Raw genomic sequence first — 23,641 nt, 5'->3', positions numbered from 1 at the left:
AGTCCAACTGAGAAATTAATTATTACTAGAACTTGAACTTATAACTGATAATTCAAAGTCAATGTCAAAAGATTTATACTGCAGTTTGGTTAATCCGACTTTTATTAGTTCAAACTCAGCTCATCAACTACAGCATTAAGCATGTTCTATGTCAATCAGACTTGAGCAAGAAGCCTTTATTTTTTTTAAAGAACTGACAAGTCCAAAAGTACCCTGGACCTTACAGGTGGAAGCAAATTAAACTGCAAAGATTTTCTTCACCTGCCTAAGTGTGCATTAAGGTCCAAATTTTTGGATTTTTTTTTTAAAAAAGCACAGAACCGTACAACCTGACTGTACTTCGTAATACTCAGCATTACAAGTGTCAAAGAGATAAGACAGCAATCACAGGGCTAACACTTAAGTTTGAAAGTAATACTGTTAATTACTGGAATTTTTAGGTCCACTTTAGGTTGTACCTATTAGCACAGGCATATCTGAACAAATAGTCACAGGACTGACCAATTCAAGTTAAAAAGCCATAATTAACTCAGACAGAAAGGAGTACACAGTTGCCAGCGATGATCAGGACAACGTCTGCAGCACAGGCTGTTCTTATGCAAAACAATGCCTCGAACACAATTTTAAGTTAACAATTAAACATTTCTTAGAACACAACTATTCTATAAATTTGAAGTATAAAACTAAGAAGAAATGTTGCCAATGAAATATCTTACAAACATTAAAACAATTTTTTAAAAAGTATTCAAAACATGCTTGCTTTGAAAAACAAGAGCGAGCTAACACCTGGTCAAGTTTGACATTAAAAAAAAACTCCGAGTTTTGTTCAAGCCTATTTAGCAAAGGATTCCTTTTCAGCATTATTGTGGTCTTGAGTTTCAAAATTTGAAGCACTGATTCTGTGATTCAGCTGGGAGACAGCTTCATTTAAGTAAACTCCCTAGGATCTTTTATAGTGACACTGCTCAAAGCAGCCCCTTTACTCTGTTTGAACAGTATGGTATTTTAATGCAGCTTCATCAATGCGTAATTTGTTCTGAAAGGTCACTTAAAAAATTAAAATTGAGAAAGCAAACACCATTTCATTTTCCCAGAAATAAAGTTTACATGCTAAGATACATATTTTCAGTCATATTTTCAACAATGACTCAACAGTATTTTATTTGAGGAGTGCATTTCATGTTAACACAGTTAAACTAATAATACCACACTATCTGCTCATGTTTATTGCATACACTGCTACATATCGACATCTTCCAAGGGAACCTTCTAACTTCACAAGTGCTTGTGGGTTCGTCAATTTATCAAAGTTGTGCGCACTGCATCCATTTCACATTGTCCTTCAATGGATTTTGATCAATTGGAACACTAACTTCAGGGAATGGCCTACTGCAAACTTTTACTGCAGCTTGAAAATATTAAAACAGAATTAAATTTACACTGCAATGTAGATTGAAATTTTAGCATTTTAAATTTCACCTATTGGTACTGTAAATCAGAGGTGGCCTGTAGCCCATTTCCTCATCATTTGAGGCCTTTGCCAAAGATCAATGAAAAGTTAATACAGGAGGTGCAAAACTTTAAAAAGACATGGAAATCTGAATTCTACACCAAATGCAACATCCATATAAAAAGGAAAACTCTGCCTTTTTAAAAAAAAACTGTACCTACATTTTACAAATCCTACACCCTTTGCTTTATTTAAATCCAAAATGAAATTCAGCATTGAAATCAGTTTCTATTCCTAATGCATGACACGTATGTTTCACCTATTCAACAGCCTTCTACAAACAAGGGCACTAGAATTATGATCAGCGTTGAGACTAATAAAGATGTTCAGCATTTCTGCCTACGCGCCATTACAAAATAAAAGTATTGTGGAGTAAAGTCTTATAATATACTGTAAACCTGCTTACTTTGAATGAGGTTACCCATTATGAAACTGACCGCTATAATTCAAGAATAAAAGGGAAAAGAAAGTGGAAATAACATTTCTGAAAGTTACATAAAAACCTTCATTTATTTTAATAAGGATCTTTTGCACATCAATAAATAACTACTAATACAGGAAAGTAGAACATCCTGTTTGCAATTCTTGCTCTTTTTCCATTTAAAAAAAAATAACGTTGAGATATTTGGTGCAAAGGACAAGCCTTTGAAACGTTGCTTATTTGCTTGTGTCGAGTTCTGGGCACCGCACTTTAGGAAAGATGTGAAGGCCTTAGAGAGGGTGCAGAAGAGATTAACTAGAATGATTCCAGGGACGAGGGACCTTAGTTACGTGGATAGACTGGAGAAGTTGGGGTTGTTCTCCTTGGAACAGAGACGGTTGCGAGGAGATTAAATAGAGGTATTCAAAATCATGAAGGGTCTAGACAGTAGATAGAGAGAAACTGTTCCTACTGGCAGAAGGGTCAAGAACCAGAGGATATAGATTTAAGGTGATTGGCAAAAGAACCAAAGATGACATGAGGAAAAACTTTTTTACATAGCGAGTGGTTAGGATCTGGAATGCACTGCCCGAGGGGGTGGTGGAAGCAGATTCAATCATGGCCTTCAAAAGGGAACTGGATAAGTATTCGAAAGGAAAAAAATTGCAGGGCTACAGGGATAGGGCGGGGGTGTAGGACTAGCTGGATTGCTTTTGCATAGAACCGGCGCAGACTCTAAGGGCTGAATGGCCTCCTTCCATGCTGTAACCTTTCTATGATTCTATGATTTAGTCCAGAGGTGCATGAGATTAGCACTGCAGAAAATCTATTCCATATGCAAGGATGATCTCACAAGCAGCTTTTTAAAATATATTGTAACGATGGATCATTCATGAAAATCCTTTTTGCCGCATCTTTGAAGCAATTATTTGCAGTAAATGCAGTAATTGCCTCATGCAGCCACCACATTTGCAATTATGAACCCATTTCCCTTTAGGACATTTTCTGGCTTGTAAGCCACAAATTCTCATGACATTGTATGTGAAAAACACAATGAAGATCGATCTTTTATATATATATTAATTATAAACCCTCTACAACTACAAATGTCATGGTTTCAAGTAAAAGGATTTCAGTGCATTGTCTTTCAAATGTAAAATTTCAGTTTACGTTAAGTTTGCTAGAATAAACCCTTATTCATTTCCGTAGCATAACATACAAGAAGTGATCGTCCAGAAGAGTTTCCACTACAAGAGGAGTGAACATTTCCTCTCTCAACCCAAAGTTTTACAAAGTATTATCATTTGGATTAAATAAAAATTAATGAGTTAGAATAATCTCAAGTTTGTGATACAGTACTTTAGAGTCTAGGTCCTCGGAATGACTCAGATGCTAATCATATGCCTGTAATCATAATCAGCCTCTTCGAGTCACTGTTTCCGTTAGCTTACGTTAACAGCATTCATAACACCTACATCTCGCAGTCTCAGCTCATATCCATCACAGTGTGGCAGTATATTGACAGGATTAATGAAAGTGTTTTAATCTACTTTGCAGGATTTCACATTAACCAAAGATATATTCTGGTTTCACTCATTCAATTGGTACCTATTGAAAAACTTTAATTAATTTTTAAAATAAAATTATATCCCCAAGGGCTTTAAATAATTTGACTAATTTTCAAAACCAGAATGAATTAGTTGAAATGATCTGCTGACAATCAGTTGAGTCAGCACACTGAGTACCAAATGTAAGAAGCTAATCAAGAAAAGCTGAAACACTCAACCTTAAAGGGGTAGCAATGAGTTGTTTTGGGCTTTCTGTATGCATTTATCTGAAACAGTGTATTCAGGATTTCCAAATGCGACATTTATATTTCAGCAGTTCAACCCTAAACTGATAACACATCTAGGACAATGATTTAGGTTACAATGTTTTGCAAGTTATCAGCTTATAAATCTATGACAGAAATAAATTACAGTAATAAAGCTATGTCAGAAATAGCTTTATTACAATATTAACTCAATAGAACTAAACCATTTGACATTTTAAACAAGTCAGTTCTGCTCATCCCCATCTCTCAAATTTACTTCTTGCATAAATTTTTTCAAAAACTACTGCCTCAAAGTTTTTATCCACCTAGTTTTTACTGCTCATTTGGCAGATGGGAGCAAGTCTTAAAGCCAGACTAGAGAGGTTCACCGAGTCACACTGGGTGAATTTTTGATGAATTATTACTCATCAAAACAGGAAGGAACTCTGGTGACAAGTGATGGGTCTCAAGAGCTTGACGGCAACTGGATACATCGACTCCTGTGATGCAAGGAATGTTAAACCAGGATGAAAGATATCTTTATGTGCTGTCAGTGTTTTACAATTTCAGTGCTCTTGATCAAGATTTTTTTTAAAAAGCTGAATATCTTTTTTGGGAATGGGTGAAGACTGTAATAAATACAAATCTTTGAAAGCTTCATGGATCATAGAATCATTGGATCATCATCCTATATGCAGCAACTAATGTGATGGACAAGGTTAGATAGAGTATCTGGAGCTTTACTCAACTTACTCCTGGGATAGGGAACAACTTTGTAGAACTTTTTGTCAAGAGACTAAATAGACTGTGGAGTCCATAATATAGCAAAATTGTGCTTGGTCTATGAAAGAATGGGCTTTTCTTATTCTGTGAATTATTCTTTATTTTATTTAGCCAAAGTTTAATTTCGTAAACACAGACATTCATTTGTGTCCCCACTCAGACCTAATTTTCCTTTTGCCCAGGGGACCGTGATGACTTGATCTTGCTTTCTCCAAGTTATTTTCCTCTTTGCAGAAATCCCTGTACAACATCATATCTCCTTTAGCCAGTCATATACTAATACATTCAATTTCATAATCCAGTGAAGGTCAGTGAGGCAAAATTTCATGCAAAAGCTCACTGCAAGACGGTTCTTATGAGATACTAAAAATGCTAATACAGAAATTCTCAGACAATTTAGTCCTTTTTATATCCAAGCCACTGTTGTAACTCATCCTGTTCCACTCCACTGGGGTCATAGATGTAAACACTGGTTGAAGTCATCATGAGCAGAACAGGGTTATTGGAGTCATGTTGTCATAGGAAAAAAGGAATTCTATACAAAATCTTTACTACCAGCCAGCCAACATAATGAGCAGTTTAACACCATCAAGGGGTGACAAAGACAAATGTAGAGATATGTCCATTAAGAGGCATATAATTCAATGTAGTAGCACATACTTTTAATATTGAAACATGGGCTATAAAGGTATGGGTCAAGAAACAAAACCATTACCCCTCTCCAGGTAGTACATGAGGCAAACGCTGAATCAATTTTACGTTTGTGCAGAAACCATTACCACATGAATCATCTTCACACTCTCTCTCTAGGACTCAAACTGTATTTTTTCTGTACTCTTAGATTAGTAATTTCCCTACTTGCAGTAATTGTTTTACTGAATTTAACTTATTCTCACACTACACAACCAAATTATCTTCAAAATCATATTACCATCCGCAAGCAGTTTATTGATTAAATCAATATTTTTACAATTAAATAGTAACATGAAGCGCAACAGTTAACAAATAAAAAATTGTTACTCTGTATGAACAGTTGCAGATTACATACAAGTCTTTAATAAATGTCAAAGTCCTGTTTCTGAACTGCAAATTCAACCTGTTAGTCTTACAAATCATGATTTTAGCTCCTTAGGACAAGGTGCCAAAACCAACATTTCTGTTACCTCCTTTGATGGAGATCCCCAGAGTACCCCAACACACAATCAAAATGTATCAAGGATAAAAAGATGTCACAAGCACTATATTAGAGACAGAGGAGAGAAAACATCCAAAATCTACACAATGGAGCAAACCAGATCTCTCAAAATGCAGCTGTTTAATTGAGTAAACAAACCACTTGGATCTTTTAAATAAATAAAACCAGCACTTTGCTACAACTACTGTTCTGAATTCATTTTTCACATTTCTTTAAAAAGTTCGATCAGTCTCCCACTTAAGTATTCATACCAATGAACCTAAAAAAGCCATTTAAGAGCATCATTCCAGCAAAATGCCTTAAAGACTTAAAAATAAAATAATTTGAAATCAAGTCAACTAGAATGCATATGTTGTTGTTGCATCAAAAAGCAGGTTAGCACGGCTAATCCTGACTGTCCATATTCTGTTGAAGCCTGGCTTTAAATGAGAGAAGTGAGGAGAAGAGATTAAAGAGCTATGTAACTAGATTTTAGGAAAGGAATAATAAAGGGGAATTTTGAGTCAGACAATTTGGCCAGCAGGTCACAACTTAAATAATTCCAGAACAACACTAAACTACAAAATAAAATTAATCTTAAAAAGCAAGGTGCGGTGAAGCAGTTAACAAAATGAAATTTGTATTGAGAATAGATTTTTGAACAAATCAAAAAAGGCATCATCCCCACAAGCCACTTAATTCCTATCCAAAAGATTACAGAAAACATTGAAAAGAGCACAATATGGATTTACTACCAAAAGGCTTTCATTTTAAGTAATATTTTTGGTGGAGAGAAGAGGAGGGAACAGAGGAAAAAACACAAAAGCTATTACAAGGATATATCAAGGTGGTCTTTGAGTGCATTTATACTGCAACTTGAAACACCGCAAAGTGATTGCCACTTCCGAGTCAGGAACTGACCCAATTCTGGTCAGTTTGAAGTCATTTAGAATATAGAAAGGGAACAGATTAATTTACAAAACCTACTTATTGTCTTTGAGCTCTGTGTTTAATCACAACCATTTATAACTACTTATTCTGTAGTTTTAGGCAAAGCCAAAGTCAAATAAGTTCTCACCTAAACAGCTAGTATGAAACCTAAAGCAAGGATTGTTCCACATATCCCTCTTTTGCAAAGTAAGATTGTAAAACTCTAAATACTAACTTTAGTGTTTTTGGTACATAAATGCAAGTTGTTTTTCTTTAGTGGTTTTAGAATCAGACCAAAAAGCTAGGCAAAGCACTTCACAGATATGTAACTGTGTTTAACAGGTGTTTAATAAAGTATCAATAACTGGTTGATAGTGACCATTCAGAATTCTTTGGCCATTTTTCTACGAGAGTTGGACGTGAACGGTTTTAAATATGGTTTTCGAGCAGAAGCTTGCCTAAAAGATAAGTTTCCCTGGACAGCTCTATGCTGAATTATGGATGAATAAGCAGATGATAGGTATTTAAAATCCAAGATGGGCAGTTGTTTTGCAAGGATCCCAAATAATGACCAATTTGTTAGTAATGGCCAGTCATTTGGGGAAGATATTTAGCCCCTTAGTATGGGCAAACTCTTTTGATCTGAGAGTTAGCATGAGACAGACTCGAAAAAATGTGGTTGAGCAGCAACGGGCTGTAAGGAGGCAGAACATCCACCCTGGTCAGCAAATTTGTGATTTTATGTTATGTAAAGACCCAATAAAAGTGGGCCTGTGTACAAGTGTTTTTTATTTTTTGTAATTAATAGGACGTGAACAGAAGTTATATGGTACAAAGAGAAACTTGATAGTGATCTGAATGTTTTACCTACTATGGAATAAAGCATCTTACGAATCAAAACTGAACATCATCTCGCCTACTGTTCACACATATGCATATGCTCCAAGGTCCTGATACCATACAGGTAGATATATGGCAATGGGAGTCTACATCCACAAGAAGCAGGTGACCAGGCTACTTAAGGGACCATCTGCCACCAGAGAAAAACATTAGAACAGAAGGACAGGTTAGGGTGTGTGGCCCAAATAAGCATTCATTATACAGAGTATATGGAACAAATTGAATGAATTGCAAGCACAAATTCAACTTAGAGGGTACGACATGGTAGCCATGACAGACATGGCTGCGAGAGTCAGGACTGGGAACTGGATATACCAGGTTATAAGGACTATAGGAAGGACAGGGAAACTGATAGAGGGGGAAGGAGTAGCCTTAGTGATTAAAGATGAAATTACTTCAATGATGAGAAAATTATAAAAGGAGAGGTAAGCAGGTAGTGGAGACTTTATGGGTAGAATTAAGAAATAAAGGATTTAAGACTGTAGTGGGAGTTGTGTATAGGCTCCCTGGTAGCAGCTGTGAAACAGCAGAATGTATAAATGCAGAGATTAGGCAAGCGTGTAGCAAAGGCAAAGTGGTTTTAATGGGGGATTTTAACTTTCATCTTGATTGGGATAAGCAGACAAGCTCATGTCAGAAATGCAGTGAATTTCTTGAATGTATTCAGGTCAGCTTTCTGCAACACTATGTCCTAGGACCAACAAGGGGGCAGACAATGTTAGATTTAAAAATGAGTAATGCGCCAGATTTAGTTAACAGCCTAACAGTGTATGAACATTTATCGAATAGCAATAATATGATTGAGTTCAACGATGTGCTTGAAAGGGAGAAACCTGTATCAGCTACTAAGATTCTAAATTTAGGTAAGACAGACTTCAACAGGATGAGACAGACTGTCCACAGTAAACTGGGCAAATCTGTTAAGGGTAAAATGACAGATCAGTGGGAGGTGTTCAAAAAAGAATTTAACATTATACAGAGTCAGTTTATATCCCTAAGGGGCAAGAGCTCTATTTGCCAAAAAAAGCCATGAACAACAAAAAAGGTTAGAGACAACCTAAAACTAAAAAAGGCATACAAAAAAACAAATTCTGGCAACTGGGCAAGATAAAGAACAGCAAAGGGTGACAAAACAGATATTAAGAGCTACAAAAAGGGAGTGTGAAAAGAAACTTGCAAGGAATATCAAAATTGACAAAAAATTCTCAATTATATTAGGAAAAAGAGGGTGGTCAAGAGCAATGTGGGCCCCTTAAAAATGGATAATGGTGATATTGTAAATGAAAATAAGGAAATTGCAGATATGTTAAATAATTACTTTGCATCACGATTTACAGTAGATAGAGATATGCCAGATGCCCCAAGGAAACAAATTTTAAATCAGGGCTAGGGACTCACCATAATTAATGTAAGCAAATTAACAGTAATGAAGAAAATAATGGCACTAAAGAGTGACAAACCCCCAGGACCAAATGGTTTCCATCCCAGGGTTTTAAAAAGGAAGTAGGTGAGAACATCAACTATAATCTTCCAAAGTTCTCTCAATTCAGGAACCGTTCCTTTACACTGAAAATTGCACGTCACTCCGCTATTTAAGAAAGCAGAGAGGGAAACAAGGGAATTATAGACCAGTTGCCTACCATCTGTTGTCAGGAAATCACTACAGTCTATAATTAAGGATAGTGACTGAACATCTTGAAAATTTTCAGCTGATCAGAGAGCCAGCATCGATTTGTAAAGGGTAGGTTATGCCTGATGAACCGGATTGAATTTTTTGAAAAGGTGACTAAAGTAATGGACAGGGGACTGTCGATGGACTTCCAGAAGGCATTTGATAAAGTCCCTCATAAGAGACTGTTAGCTAAAGTTGAAGCTCATGGAATTGAGGGCAAATTATTGACCTGGTTAGGAAATTGGCTGAGCGGCAGGAGACAGAGTAGGATTAATAGGCAGGTACTCAAACTGCCAGGATGTGACCAGTGGTGTCCCACAGAGATGTGCACTGGGGCTTCAACTATTCACTCTATTTATTAATGACTTAGACGACAGGATTTGGAGCCACATATCCAAGTTTGCTGATACACAAAGATAAGCAGCACTGTAGATGGAAGCATAAAATCACAGCAAGACATTAATAGGGTAAGTGAATGGGTAAAACTGTGGTAAATGGATTTCAGTGTAGGCAAATGAGGTCATCTTCTTTGGACCTAGAAAGGATAGAGTACTTTCTAAGTGGTGGAAAGCTCAAAACAGGGGAGGTCCAAAGAGACTTTGGGGTCCATGTACATAGATCATTAAAATGTAATGGACAGGTACAGAAAATAATCAAAAAGGCTAATGGAATGCTGGCCTTTATACCTAGAGGAGTAGAATACTCCTCTAGGGTACGGTAGCATAGTGGTTATGTTACTGGGCTAGTAATCCAGAGGCCTGGACTAAAATCCAGAGTCACGAGTTCAAATCCCGCCATGGCAGCTGGCGAATTTAAATTCAATTAATTAAATAAAAATCTGGAATTAAAATACTAGTATCAGTAATGATGGCCATGAAACTACCGGATTGTCGTAAAAACCCATCTGGTTCACTAATGTCCTTTAGGGAAGGAAGCCTGCCGCCCTTACCCGGTCTGGCCTATATGTGACTCCAGACCCACAGCAATGTGGTTGATTCTTAATTGCCCTCTGAAATGGCCTAGCAAGCCACTCAGTTGTAAAATCTCGCTACGAAAAGTCATAAGAATAAAACCGGACGGACCACCCGGCATCGGACCACTAGGAACTCCCTTCCTAACAGCACTGTGGGAGAACCGTCACTGCAGCGGTTCAAGAAGGCGGCTCACCACCACCTTCTCGAGGGCAATTAGGGATGGGCAATAAATGCCGGCCTTGCCAGCGACGCCCACATCCCGTGAACGAATAAAAAAAAACACAAGAGCGTAGAAGTTATGCTCCAGCCCTACAAAGCCCTGGTTAGACCATACCTGGAGTACTGTGTTCCGTTCTGGGGACTGCACCTTAAGGATATATTGGCCTTGGAGGGAGTGCAGCATTGATGTACTAGAATGATACCTGGACTCTAAGGAAAGATTACACAAACTAGGATTGTATTCCCTGGAAAATTTAGAAGATTAAGGTTTTCAAGATATTAAGGGGCACTGATTGGGTAGAGAGAAATTATTGCCGCTGGTTGGGGGGGGGGGGGGGTGGTGGACTAGGACTAGGGGACATAGCCTAAAAATTTGAGCCAAGACTTGCAGGAGTGAAGTTAGGAAACACTTCTACACAAGGTTTGGATCTCTCTTCTGCAAACAGCAGTTGAAGCTAGCTCAATTGTTAATTTTAAATCTGAGATTGCTAGATTTTTGTAAGCCAAAGGTATTAAGGGATATGGGGCTAAGGCATGGAGTTAGTTCACAGATCAGCTATGATCTCATTGAATGGCAGAACAGGCTCCAGGGGCGAAATGGCCTACTCCTGTTCTCATGTCCTATGTCCCACTACATCAGAGTGGATATCTAGGGCAGACCCAAATTTGCAACAGTAACTAGATAAATGTGCTTGAACAAATGCTTATTATGCTTCAGTGATAAAGATGGTTTATTATTTCCAATAAAAACCACTACACTTTTATAGAGTGTGAATTCAGTGGTGAAAGTGCTATTTTTTCTAACTTGGGTATCAACTGGGTCGTGTGGTCTAACATCTACATTGTCCTCAGATCAGACTTTTACTGTTGATTAGGAAAGTAAAAGTAGTGCAATTTGGTTACAATAAGAAACCAAACAAAAACAAAATCTAGTTTGTGATCAAGTTTCTATAGGATGTGTGATCATGGCTTTAGGTTCATCATTCCAAATTAAACACTGTGTACCTGTTTGATAAATATCCATTATACCAACTAAACAAGTCTAGTAAAAAAGTTAAAATATGCGGCATTTAACCAGTAAGTTAAATTTCAATAAATGTGATCAGATACAATTTATTTTCTTTCCCTATGTAAAGAAACAAATGTCTAAAAAGACATGGTCCATTCTTGGGGTATAATGTCTACTTTACAAAAAGATCTTCAGCTTGTTGACAAAATTGGGTAGCATACTTATTTATGAAAGCAAGTAAATGCATACTGACATTCCAAAAATGAACCTTTCTTTAAACTAAAATAAATTCAGTCTTTAGTGATGACAACAACATTTTTATTTAGTTAGTGTAGATTTTTCAACATTGCTAAACATACAATTGGCAGAATTGACAAATACAGTGAGGAAATGAACAGAACATGGGATAGCACCAAATATCTAAACATATTGGGCTGGATTTTGCTGCGAAAATAACGGCGGACTAACAGCGCTCACCGTTATTTCAGTGCAAATGGTAGAGCAACTTCCGGTGACCGCACATGCGCAGTTAAACACGGAAATCCGGAAGTTGCTCTACCAGATGCCCTGCTCCTCCAAAAGCTTTGCAAAAAACATCTCGCTGGCTGACTCACCGTTCAAATAAATGGAATGGTGTGAAGTTCCTGCACTGCCCTGATGGATATGAACTAATCTCGCCAAAAAAAAGTACATCAAGTTTTTTTTTTTAAGTTTAAGCACACTTTTAACAACGTGTTAAGTCTTAATGACTGCCGAACATCTCTGGTACTGTAAATTTATTTTTTCCCCAAGTGTGGAGTCTCATTCCTTCAGATTTTAATTGTAGTTGGACATTTAAAAAAAGTTTAACTTTTTTTGTCTCAATTCAGTATTTCTTACCCCCTCTTTCACTTTCTGTACCTGATCTGACACTGACTAATCTAACTTACACTTCCTGGTTCTGACTGCGCTGCTCATCAGATGCTTTACTCTGATTGGTTAAGGGGATAGACAGTTGCTTGCCTTGTTCACAGGTCCCAGATGCCCTATAGAGGACACTGCTTTACATTCAGCACCTCGAGAGGAACTTGCCATGAAAAATAAAAGTTTATGGGTAAATGCTAATGAGCGGCGAGCTCCATTCATTCACTCAGGAAAATCTGGGCCATTAAACTTCCCCATTGGCTTGAGTAATGAGGCAGTGAAAAGGAGCTGAATTAACCTGCACAAAAGGTGAGGCTGAAATTCCAGTGATAGAGGAGCTCCAATAGCAATTCTGCTTCTTCGACCTTAAAGTTTAGCAAAAATTAGGGATGTTGTTCTTTGCAGCCAAAGCATAACTTTCACCCTGCATCAAACATAGATACTCGATTTGTTTTACAAGATAGTAAATGCAAATTGAAAATTGGCTTCAGGTATCTGTGGCTGGAAAAGGAGTAGCCAATCCATAACTATTAATTAATTGGCCTGGAAATTGCACTGAGCGGTGAACGAACGTCCCCCACAAACTATTCACAGAGGAAGTTCCCACACTAAAGTCCAATGGTGAGCTGCAAAAAGTGCAGCATCCTATCGGGCTTCTGTGAACTATGAGAGCAGGGAAAGATCTCCCTCTACCAATCAGCTTGAAGCATCCTTGACAAGCCACAGAATCAGAACCAGGAAGTGAAAGCTACAACAGCAAATTCAATATAAAATCAGTTAGAGTAAGTGAAATAAAGAGATAGCAAGAAATGTCAAATTAAAAAGACAGAGTAAAAAAAAATAATTTTTTAAAAAAAATGTTTAACAATTAAAATGGGAACGTGACACCACATTTGTAAAAGTTAATTTTCATTGCCAGAGAGGTTGTTTCACAGTCATTAAGACAAACCACACTGTTAAATGTTAGTTTAAACCTAAAAAACCAGCATACCTTTTTTAAAATGGAGAGATTAGTTCAATTCCAGCTGGGCAGGCAAGCAAGTTTGTACTGGTCCTTTCAGCCAGTGAGCTGTCCTTCCTATGCAGCTTTCAAACAAGCAGGACAAATGGTAGAGCAATTTCCGTATTTCTGCATTTGTGCGCATGCCAGAACTTGCTCTGAAATAATATTGAGCCCTGTTAGCATAGTATTTTATGGGAGTCACTGGGCTTCGTGTAGTGGCAGCACTATTTTTATTCAGAAACAAACAATAATTAGTTTCCAAGTCTGGACTTTATTTCTTTGAGATGTGCAAGTTTGTAAATGGGAAGAGGAAGGTAAACATCAACAATGGCCATCAGGGGCTATCTAGAGGGAAGATAGTTAATGGGCTGGAAAGTGCTTTCAAAATGATGGCAAGCCCAACAGCACTCACTGTTATTAGTGGCGAAATCAAAGAGCAAGTTCCAGGAACTGCACATGTGCAGTCAAATGCGGAAATCTGGAACTTGCTCTTCCTGGTTCACTGGCGATCTGACAGCTTCGCCTTAAAGGGACATTGCTGGCTGCAATCAATAGACCAGCGCCAACTCTCCTGCCCACTGGATACTAAGTCACAAAACAGGTACTCAGTTTTTAAGTCTAAACTAAGTTTTAACAGTGTGGTAAGTCTTATCAACTGCCAAACAAACTCACTGGCACTAAAAATTAAACTTTTAAAAATGTGGAGTCTCATTACTCCTGATTTTAATAGTTTTTGGACATTTAAAAAAATTTAAAGTAAAAAAATTAACAAACTTTTTCCATCTATCTTTTAATCTTATCCTCAATTCCACTTTCACTGTCACTTTATACCACCTTATCTGGCACATCTAGGTTTTTACTCTGCGCTGTTTATGAACAAACCACACTTCCTCATCCTCACAGCATGGCTTGCTTCAAGCTGATTGGCCGAGGGGCCTTAGCGATCCTTTCACCACTCAGTCAGGGAAAGAACGTTGATGTTATTTGAAGTCACAATTCAAGGAAGTTGCCATCAAAAAGAACATGGTAACTTAGTGGGTGAATTTAAATCTAATGAGTGGCAACCACTGTTGGTTCGCTGCTCTGAGCAATTTACAGGCCAATGTCTTAAGATTAAGACCTGTGACATGAAAGGCTTCCTTTGGTATAAAAAAAGGTATCTTTAGTTCAGCTTCCAAATTCCATTTCAGCGCCTGCAATTGATGGGTTCAACAGTGGGCAAATATCACCTCACCCATGTTCAATCACACCAGGCAGTCTACTGAAGAGTTTCCACATTTTGAACTGACTGATTTAAGTATTTGTACCTTCAGTATCATGCCACATTTTTCTAGCTTCTGTCATTATTTGCTTGTAAAATAAATCTTAGTTTTAGCCTGAGTGTGATATTTACCAACTTTCAGAGTACATAGAAGAGCACGGTGAACTTCCCATTGGTCTCCAGTGCATTATGCTGCAATTAAAGGACAATTGTTAATCCTGTACTAAGCTATTCCTTTCATAGCACATTGACAGGTTTCAGTTCATAGAAAACTATTTGCTTTTGAAAATAATTTTCTTGCTATAAACAAGTTCATGGCCCAGAAAATTGACTGTGTAGCACCTGTTTTCAGCTGCTAAATGGCCTAAGCCTCCAATAAGGTGGGTAGGAAGCATATGCTCATTGAGTCAGAAGTGCAGCACCCACCATATTGGTACAGAAGAAAAAAAAAGTGTCCAGGGCCCACGCCTTAAACAGCGTTAGCCTCCTCTGCATTAGCTTGCCCCTTCACGTAAGCCTCCTCTCCATTAGTTTTCCCCAAAGCAGCTGGCAATGGCTGCATCCAGGAAAACCAGGTCTACATGTGCAGCCTAACAGGCAGTCCTTAAAGGACCACTGCAGGCTGCAACCAAGGTGTAAATATACTTACCTGAATGTGGAGCCAAGAGGATCCCCTCCAATACCATATTAAAAAGCATGCAGGCTGCTGCTGCTGGCCATCCCCCAACCCCAGGCCTCTTCAGTGGCCCAAAGAGAAAGATTGGGGCAGACACTGATTTCAATTGTCTATTGCATTTTTTCCTCAAAACTTACCTGTTCTCATGGTGATCCCACCTTAAGGATTCTTCAGTTCTAAAGTGTCTACCAAGATGAAGTATCACAGCTCAGACAATAAACACTAGTGAACAGTGAAACAAGTTTATGCTTTAAACACACTACTACAATGGCAAGAACAGGTTTAAGCCCATATTTATGCATCTAGGGTTCAGTTCTCAGCTATGTCATGCTGAGAGCTAACCACCATTTGGGGACAATAGATCAAATTTTCTGTCACTCCCTGTTAGTAACAGATCTCAGAACATGTTCAGTCCATTCAGAGCAGGAAATTGTGCTCCACACAGGAACCAAAAGAAATATTTCAATTTTGTTTGGGAGGGGGGAAAATCATGAAATTGTTTTGGTTGTTAAAATTTTTTTAACAAGATATTGGCCATTTCAATGAAGATTTGTAGCTCAAATGTTTTTTTTCCAATATTAAGATGCCCTTTTTACTTTCAGCATAAAGTCTTATGCTTCATAATTACTACTGGGTTTTGCCTTAGTTTAGCACAAATAGCTCAAGAATTTCCAAAATTGTTTAGGCTAATGATTACATTGGAGAGATTCTGTAGCATAGTACAAATTAAAATTCCTAGTTAAAATGAACATTATGCTTTGTCCCCCTCCCAAATTGAAAACCTTTATATTATGGCAAATATGAATGTTAAATCTAGACAAAAATATTAATTTCAGTGACATCACTTATGACAGTGTTGCTTACATTTTAATGTCTCTATATTTTGTATATAACTAGAAATATGGCCATTAATTTAAATGTTGAGTACTAGGTGCTCCCTAAAGCTAGAGAATATGCACTATGATCTAGTTTACAAATGGTCACTTCAAAAGGCATTATTCAACAAGAGTATTTCCTGTCACCTATCTGCATGACACAAATCAGCTACACAGGCTGAGCATTGCCTTTGAATCCTATTATAAAAGTAGCAGCTCTATTTGTGTGGGTAAACATGGTTTTGAATTCTATGTAGGGGTAATCATCCAATAAATTTGTGAAAGATACCCTTTTAAAAAAATCCTTTGTTTAGGTCCAACTGCAAAGGATTTTGAATGGTGGATTGGAGGCTGACTTTCTCAGATTCTGAAGTAGACAGCAATAGGCCAGAAACTGCCACAGAAGACTTAAGGGACAGTGTTTCTAGGTTCAGTTTTATGCTGCAATAGCACAGGATAATCAGTTTCATACTGAAGAGCACATTAAAGTTTGTAGTTACGACAGATACACAATTTGAATTTAATACTGTTCATTTAACTGTTTATTGTTTAACAAAGTCTGACAGTTTATAACCTAAGCCACTGTCTAATAGAGTGCTTATTCTTTTGCCTTTAAGTTGAATGTTGTGTTATCACATCATATTCATTAAGCCAAAGTACTGTGACAGAGTTCTCTGTTCAACCAACAGGCTCACTACATTTACCAAGGTATTGGACAAGTGATGTCACACTCCACATCATAGGGAGCACTGTTTCACTCATGGGAATGGTCTGTGATGCTGAACCTGTCCAGCATAAAACACATTTTAGACTATGGCAACGTACAGACAAGACAAACATTGCAAGCTGGTCGTTTGATTAGTCGGTGTAATTTAAGCCATGATTTACCTTAACTTGTATCTTGATATGTTACCAAATGTTACACTTTGACAGTTCTTACTGCGTACCACATGGTAAATTCTCACACTGCAGAAATAAGTGGTCAGCTCAAACATGCAAGAACATTAGTGCCGTCAGCAAGCTGGTTTGTTCACCAGCATCAACAGCTATTGGGGCAAAAGACAGGGATAGCAGAAATTAGGGGATGGAAAAAAAATTCTCCCTCTTCATATTAATACCACTGGAGCAAAGGTGCTGAATGAACCACCAATATATAGAAAGTGGTTTATCCCATGCAAGAAGCTCATGTTTAAAGTTTTTTTTTTAAATGTGCCCAAAATCAAAGAGATAATGAGTAAAAACCAAGGTCAAATCTGAAAATAATCAATCAATTTTAGTATCACTAAGAAGCAGGCTAGTTTCCGACTATTGCAAAACATCCCAACTACGTTTTACTCGAATTACTAGCTGACCACTGTTGCCTCTGCAGATGTCTGTCAATCTGCCACCTTAATTCAACTCAATAGCTGTATGATTGCTGCAAATTTACATCATGCTATTGTTGTGGGAAATAAGTTTTAGAAGTTTAAAAATACCAAAAGCACATTTTACTTACATGCACACAATTAGAATGCTTTCTTTTACCCAGATTCTATTTCACCACAGGAACTAAGCTTCTGGTGGCAGGTATTAATTTGTTAACATCTTTAATGAGTAACAATTTTCAATCCTGATTGGAGGGGAAAAATATGCAAGACAGCTAGAATTGAGATTTATTCATGAAATCAGAACCAAACAAATGACCACATTAACAAGGTCAGGAAATTGAGCTGCCTGTACTGACAGGTTGTCAACTTCACACAGTGGGACCAAAGGAGGAAGGGGTTACAGATACAGCAGCATTGACATTAGAAGCTGTATATCTAGATATCCAATTGGTATACACAAGTTAGTGACTAGCCTTCCTAGTCTTATGCCATGTTTATATTAACCAATACAAATCTACAGACCAACATGATGCAAATATAAAATTAGTCTTTGTTAATAGCGCAAAATGGGCAATAACAAATCAGAAACCTGTTTTGCATTCCATCCAATTTTCTTCTCTATTAAATTCAAAGGAAAAGAAATCAGGTGCAGTGCAAAACTGGCTGCCGATTCACTATTGCTCATTTGCACTACTGCCCAAGTTGAATTTATTCCCCAATATATTTGTACTGAAAAAACCAAAAGGGAGTTAGAAGAATTTTTCTTGTACTGAACTCATGTTAATTAGCTTGTTGATATTTTGTGCATAGACATAAGCCCAAGGTATTGTTTCACATCAGTTACTACTTAAGTTCAATTATAGATGTATTTGTAAAGATAGCATTTCAGTAGTCCTGTCCAGCATGGTATGTATTTGTTCCAGATGGTTAATTTTAACAAGAAAACCATGCTTCAGTTATCAATACAGTTGAGAGATCCCAAAAGTAATTAATGACAACTTTATGGTGGGCATGCAAAATGGTCTTGTAATAAACTGGTCTCAAAATTAACTTTTAAAAAAGGAAATACCATTACAGTAATAAATGCAAGTTGCAATTCAAAACTGTATTTCAGATGTCAATCAGCTTTTCCAAACCCCACCTTAAGTTCTCCTGAACACAACAAAAAAAGGTCAAGTTTTCTAAATCCATCAACTACAAGCAATTAAGGCATTTGCTGCAGAAGAAAATTCCCCAAGTGCAGGCTGAGAACAGTGCAGCCGTTAGATTTGACTGTTGGCATAAATTCAGATCTAGATCCTGAGCTTATTAGGGTACGAGTCAAGTGAGTTATCCATATATTACTAGGAAACCAAAGATTTTGTTTCTATAGATTCCTTTAAAAAAAATCCAGTATAGGTTATATGACAAGTATAATCAAATGGACTATATTGGAAAGGAAATCTTTTACATCTGTCCAAGAATGCTTTGGAGACTAATTTTAAAGATGGTGTCAAAATTTCAAAAAAGGTCACTAAGTTGAATCACTTAAAGCATATATTTTTATGCCACTATGAAGAATGTTGACATTTTCTGGCATCAATGGCCATGTTGGTTATGACCTTGGGATTAAGGGCTTCATTTCCATGGACTAGTTCTTGCTATTAAAAGTGAAAACCATCTAGCAAGTATTCTATATTTGAAAAAGTCTGTAAAAAGAAAACCAAAAGACCAAAGAAAGAAAGGAATACTTGGACATCGAGTTAGAAGCATGCTTAAATTAATGTTGGTAGCTATTTCAGCCACTTAGTCTACTAAAAAAAAATCCACTAATTTTGCTGTTTGGCTACTAAGTCACAATTCTGCCAATAGTGCCCTTTCCACACTTAAATCCTCTCTACAATTTTGTTTGAATTTTAAGTTATTTTAAATACTTTTAAACCTATTCACACACCTTTCTGTACAGTCACCACACTTGCTTCCTGTTCAGTTCCTTCTGCAGACATCTAGAAAAGATTTGTTTCCTGTAAAAAGCTTTGCAAGAACTTTGTTGCCCAGCATACTTACATACAGAAAGCAATTCATTTGAAACCTGATCCACAGTGCATGTACTATAGGACAAAATTGACTTATTTAAAAACTTTAAACATGGAAAATGTTTATGTTTTAAAAACATGTATCGGTTGTCCATCTGACAAAAAGTTAATTTTCTATCTTCAACTGTCAGTCTTCAAATTAATCAAAGGACTAATTTACTTGAACTTTTGTATAAACTGTACTTTAGCCAGACATCTACATTTAATATAAAGTAAGTATTTCCACCAAGCTTTGAGTCATCTCTCCTAATATCTCCTTTGACCCAGTGTAAATGTTTGTCTGATTACACCTCTGAAGCATCTTGGGACATCTTCCTACATTAAAAGGCACTATATAAATACAAGTTGTTTTCGTTGTTTCCCCAAGGGAAAGAGACAGTTACAAGAAAAAGAAGTGGATACAAGATTATTTATTACCTTCTTTCAAAAGAAGGCCAAGACTTAATCAAAAAAAGAGAACTACAATGGTTTTGTTTTAATGACGTTTATGTGGTCTGCAAAAGGAGCTATTCTCCCTGCTCAAAAACCACATAACCCAGTAGGTAACCTAAACAGCTGACTGCTGGTTTGTGAATATGGATAACTGCACAGTTTTACCAATGACTACAAAAGACCAATCATAAAAGTGACAAAATAAGATTCATTTTGAACATTAATCTACAAATACTCAAAACTCAAGCATATATGTAGAACCAAAGATGTGGCATCCAAGCATTTTTAATTGTACTTAGTTTTGATCATTCAATACAGCTCAAGTTTTAACATAAGCAACTGTGAAGTACAGCATGTCAGTACAAAGTAATTTGACTAATGAAGGAATTATGTTCAAAACAAAGTCTTTAGAAAGCCCAGCAAAATTCAGATGGTAATGTTTCACATAGTAAATTAAGTGATAATTTTGAATGCAACTTTCTAACAAAGTAGCATAACAAAAAACATCCTGTCCATTGGATGTTTAAAAAAATGTAGATAAACAAGTCTAGAATTAACCTTAGTTGCAATTGAAGAGCACTGCAGTAAAAGAGCCCCACCCAATATTCAATGGAGTAACAAATGTGCATTTTACAATATAATTAAAAATCATGCAACTCCCTGAGCATCAAGCCAATTTAAGTGCAGTATTGCAAATCAAAGTTTCTTCCAGAACAGACCAAGTAATCAATGTTTACTCACACAAGACCAGAACAGTTAAGTCCCATCTGGCCCACAAAGCAGCACATTCACATCCTCTTCAGTGTCCTGTTGTAAAGAGCCAACCTCAACAGTTCTTCAACTGGCAGCTTTAGCTGCTTGACAGTGACATAAAACTAGCCAGTGAAGAACGGCTGTAGGATAGCCAGAGCAATTCATGGAATTCAACCATCCAACAAAAAAAACCGAACAAGTTGTTATCTCCTCGGATAAATTACATAGTAATTGAAATGTTTTGTGAAGCCACTGTAGAACTGGGGTCATTTAAAATCACAAGTTAATTAGATTGTAAAGCCAATAATGCTAAGATCTGACTCTACAGCTTCAATTACAGCACTATAGAAAACTTAAAATTAAAAACTAAAAAAGTTTACTGGAAACGAACATTTGATACAAGACATTTTCTGCTGCTGAATATTGTTTTTAAAATTAAAACTTTTCCTTTAATATGGAACTATAGTTTTTTTTTAAAAAACTGGCCACACCCTCGAGATAGACTTACCAGAAGAGAACCCAGAAGGTACTGTAGCTATGGAAACTGGACGGGCCTGTATTCCAGTATTGTGGGTTACTTAGTCAACTCATGATGCCGTGAATTCCTGGGATGCCTCTTACATATGGTATAAATTCCAATCAGTCTGCCGGCCCCTATTTGTCTGAACTGCGTTCCAAATTTCAGCACCGCCCTCCACCTTGGCTTTAATGCATGATTCAGCATTAGGCCAAAGCTTAAGAGGCTTTCACCCTGTGACTTAACAGGAAACAAAGTCTGGGGTGGGGTGGGGAAGAGAAAGGAGGAAGGGGACAAGTCTGTTGTCCCTGCAAAAATATTTGAAAACTCATCTTACATAAGAATACATCAGCATTTCTGCATGGTTGTACAGCTGTATATGGCTCCAAAACCCATTTTAGCAAAGCAATACAACGGCCTTTTTCATTGATTCAGCACCTATTAAAAAAAATTGTATTTCAACAGATCCAATATTTAATTACATGTCGGATAATATAGAATGGGCACTGGAGAGTTACAAGGTTATAATTGAGGAGTACCTGAATCCCAAGATTAGGTTAGTCTGGTAAACCCCAATTTATCCCCAGTATTTTGCTCACAGACAGTTCCATTTCACAATTGAGAGAATCCCAGTATCTGCCAAAATATAATTCCCACAACGTTCTTTTCTGATTCAAGATTTGCAGTAAATTGCACACACGCCAGACCTCTGGTAGAAAACATCCGCACAAAACATATTGATAGTTACTTGTAGTATTAAGAGCACCCCATAACTTTATAACCCCGGAGAGAAATATGAACCTAACTAGTTCCAGATAATGTTCAAGATTTACAGTAAACCGCATTACTCATTTTCCGTACTGGGATTTTGTTCACTAGCTTACTCAGCTCCAGAGGAAATACACGGTTCCCATAAGAAAATTATTCGGACACTGAGTACTTTCATTACATACCAGCTAAGTTATTGGCAATTTTTTTAAAAAACGCAAAAGGCCATTTTTATAAATACAAAATCAATGACATTGGAGCTAGACTGCTCCCTGCAGTTGCAAACTAAGGGCAGAAACTCAACTGCAGTGTTGCGTAAGCATTAAGATAAATGCAAACAACCAAACTCGCAAAAAAAAAATTTAGAAAGGAAAAAAAAATCTAATCATGCTTACGTGATGCACGAATATTAGCACAATACGCCACAGGAAACATTGATATTTTGTTAAATTTTATTTTGCTCAGTTAATTATGCACCATATGGAAACGTAAAGATTTATCCAGAACTTCTCTAGGTCAGGCGCCTGCCAGGTGAAGACTAATGTTTACTTTCCTAAAAGCTTTTGAATTAATTTAAAATCATGCGACGCCACCCCACCACCACAGACAATATTCTCTTGCACTTCTAGAACTTTCCTGACCTCCACATATTTTAATACATTGCAAGATTTAATTTTTTTAAAAATCCAGGCCGTTCCCTTCCTTGACGCAGAATAAGCTTCGTTACCTAAAAAAAGAAAAGAAAATTACAGACACACAAAAGACTTTAAACCAAAATCTCACTCCAACCAACATAATAGTTAGTCTTCCCTACGGAACTTAAGTATTTAAACTTAATATATATTTTTTAAAAATCTCTATCTGATGATTGCCCTCTATTATTTTTTTGTACTTGTAGGGAGTTGTCTACAATCTCATAATTTTTTACTTCAGGAACTTGCGCACATTCGCATCACCATCCTCCAGGCTGCAGAACTGTTAACAAACTACCCATTAAAGTCCCTGTCCCGGCCTCAGTGCCTCATTCCTCTCAACGCCGATGATTAGTCAGTGAGAAGTCGGAGTCCATCTAAGCGAGGCTTTGAGCTTTTTTTCTTCCTCCTCATAAGTAAGTTAATTAATTAGTTAGTTAGTTAGTTAGTTAGTTAGTCGGCCGGCTCGGTGCGGCACCGCTGATGACTCTGTACTTTCCCCAGTGCAGTACAGCCCAGTTGTAACCAGTCCCTTTCACTGCACCAGCGAACTCACTCACTGACCGGCCGGCTCCCCACTCAACTTCACTTGACAGTTACGGTCGTCACGCAGTTTTCTCGTGATTGACACCTACGACCACCACTCATTGGATGCGAAAAGGGCACTCAGGCGCGGCTGGGGCCGCGATTTACCCAATCAGAATACGGCAAGAGGTTTGGTTCCGCCTTTATTTCTTTCAGCCGCCGGGCGAGGGGAGGGAATTAAAATACTTTTGGAAAAGGGGCGGGGCACCTATTCTCGTGGCGTTTGACGATTGACTGCACCAAGCACCAATTGGAATGCAAACAGTGTGCCAACGCTGTTCCAAACCTGACGTCAGCAGAGCTAGCCGCCCAATGCGAACGCACGGCGG

The 23,641-nt window shown here is 37.4% G+C and overlaps 2 long non-coding RNA genes across 5 annotated transcripts in view; both read right to left on the bottom strand.

The window, feature by feature from the left end:
• Window positions 1-23,641, bottom strand: part of LOC137344923 (uncharacterized) — a 104,007-nt gene that overhangs the window by 55,765 nt on the left and 24,601 nt on the right. The window contains exon 1 of one of the 4 annotated variants that reach the window (XR_010968495.1): window positions 21,259-21,488. The exons of the other annotated variants lie outside the window; for them this stretch is intronic. This is a non-coding gene — a long non-coding RNA (uncharacterized lncRNA). Of the gene's footprint in view, window positions 1-21,258; window positions 21,489-23,641 lie in introns of those variants that run through there. 4 annotated transcript variants of the gene reach the window in all.
• Window positions 22,470-23,439, bottom strand: LOC137299264 (uncharacterized). The gene is made up of 2 exons (XR_010957859.1): window positions 22,981-23,439; window positions 22,470-22,762 (listed from the first exon to the last, which is right to left on the bottom strand). It is a non-coding gene; the product is annotated as an uncharacterized lncRNA (long non-coding RNA).

This window comes from Heptranchias perlo, chromosome 28, assembly GCF_035084215.1.
Source record: "Heptranchias perlo isolate sHepPer1 chromosome 28, sHepPer1.hap1, whole genome shotgun sequence".
NCBI classification, from domain to species: domain Eukaryota; kingdom Metazoa; phylum Chordata; class Chondrichthyes; order Hexanchiformes; family Hexanchidae; genus Heptranchias; species Heptranchias perlo.
Note: the sequence above shows the minus strand (reverse complement) of the source record. Positions and strands in the feature narration are given on the sequence as shown.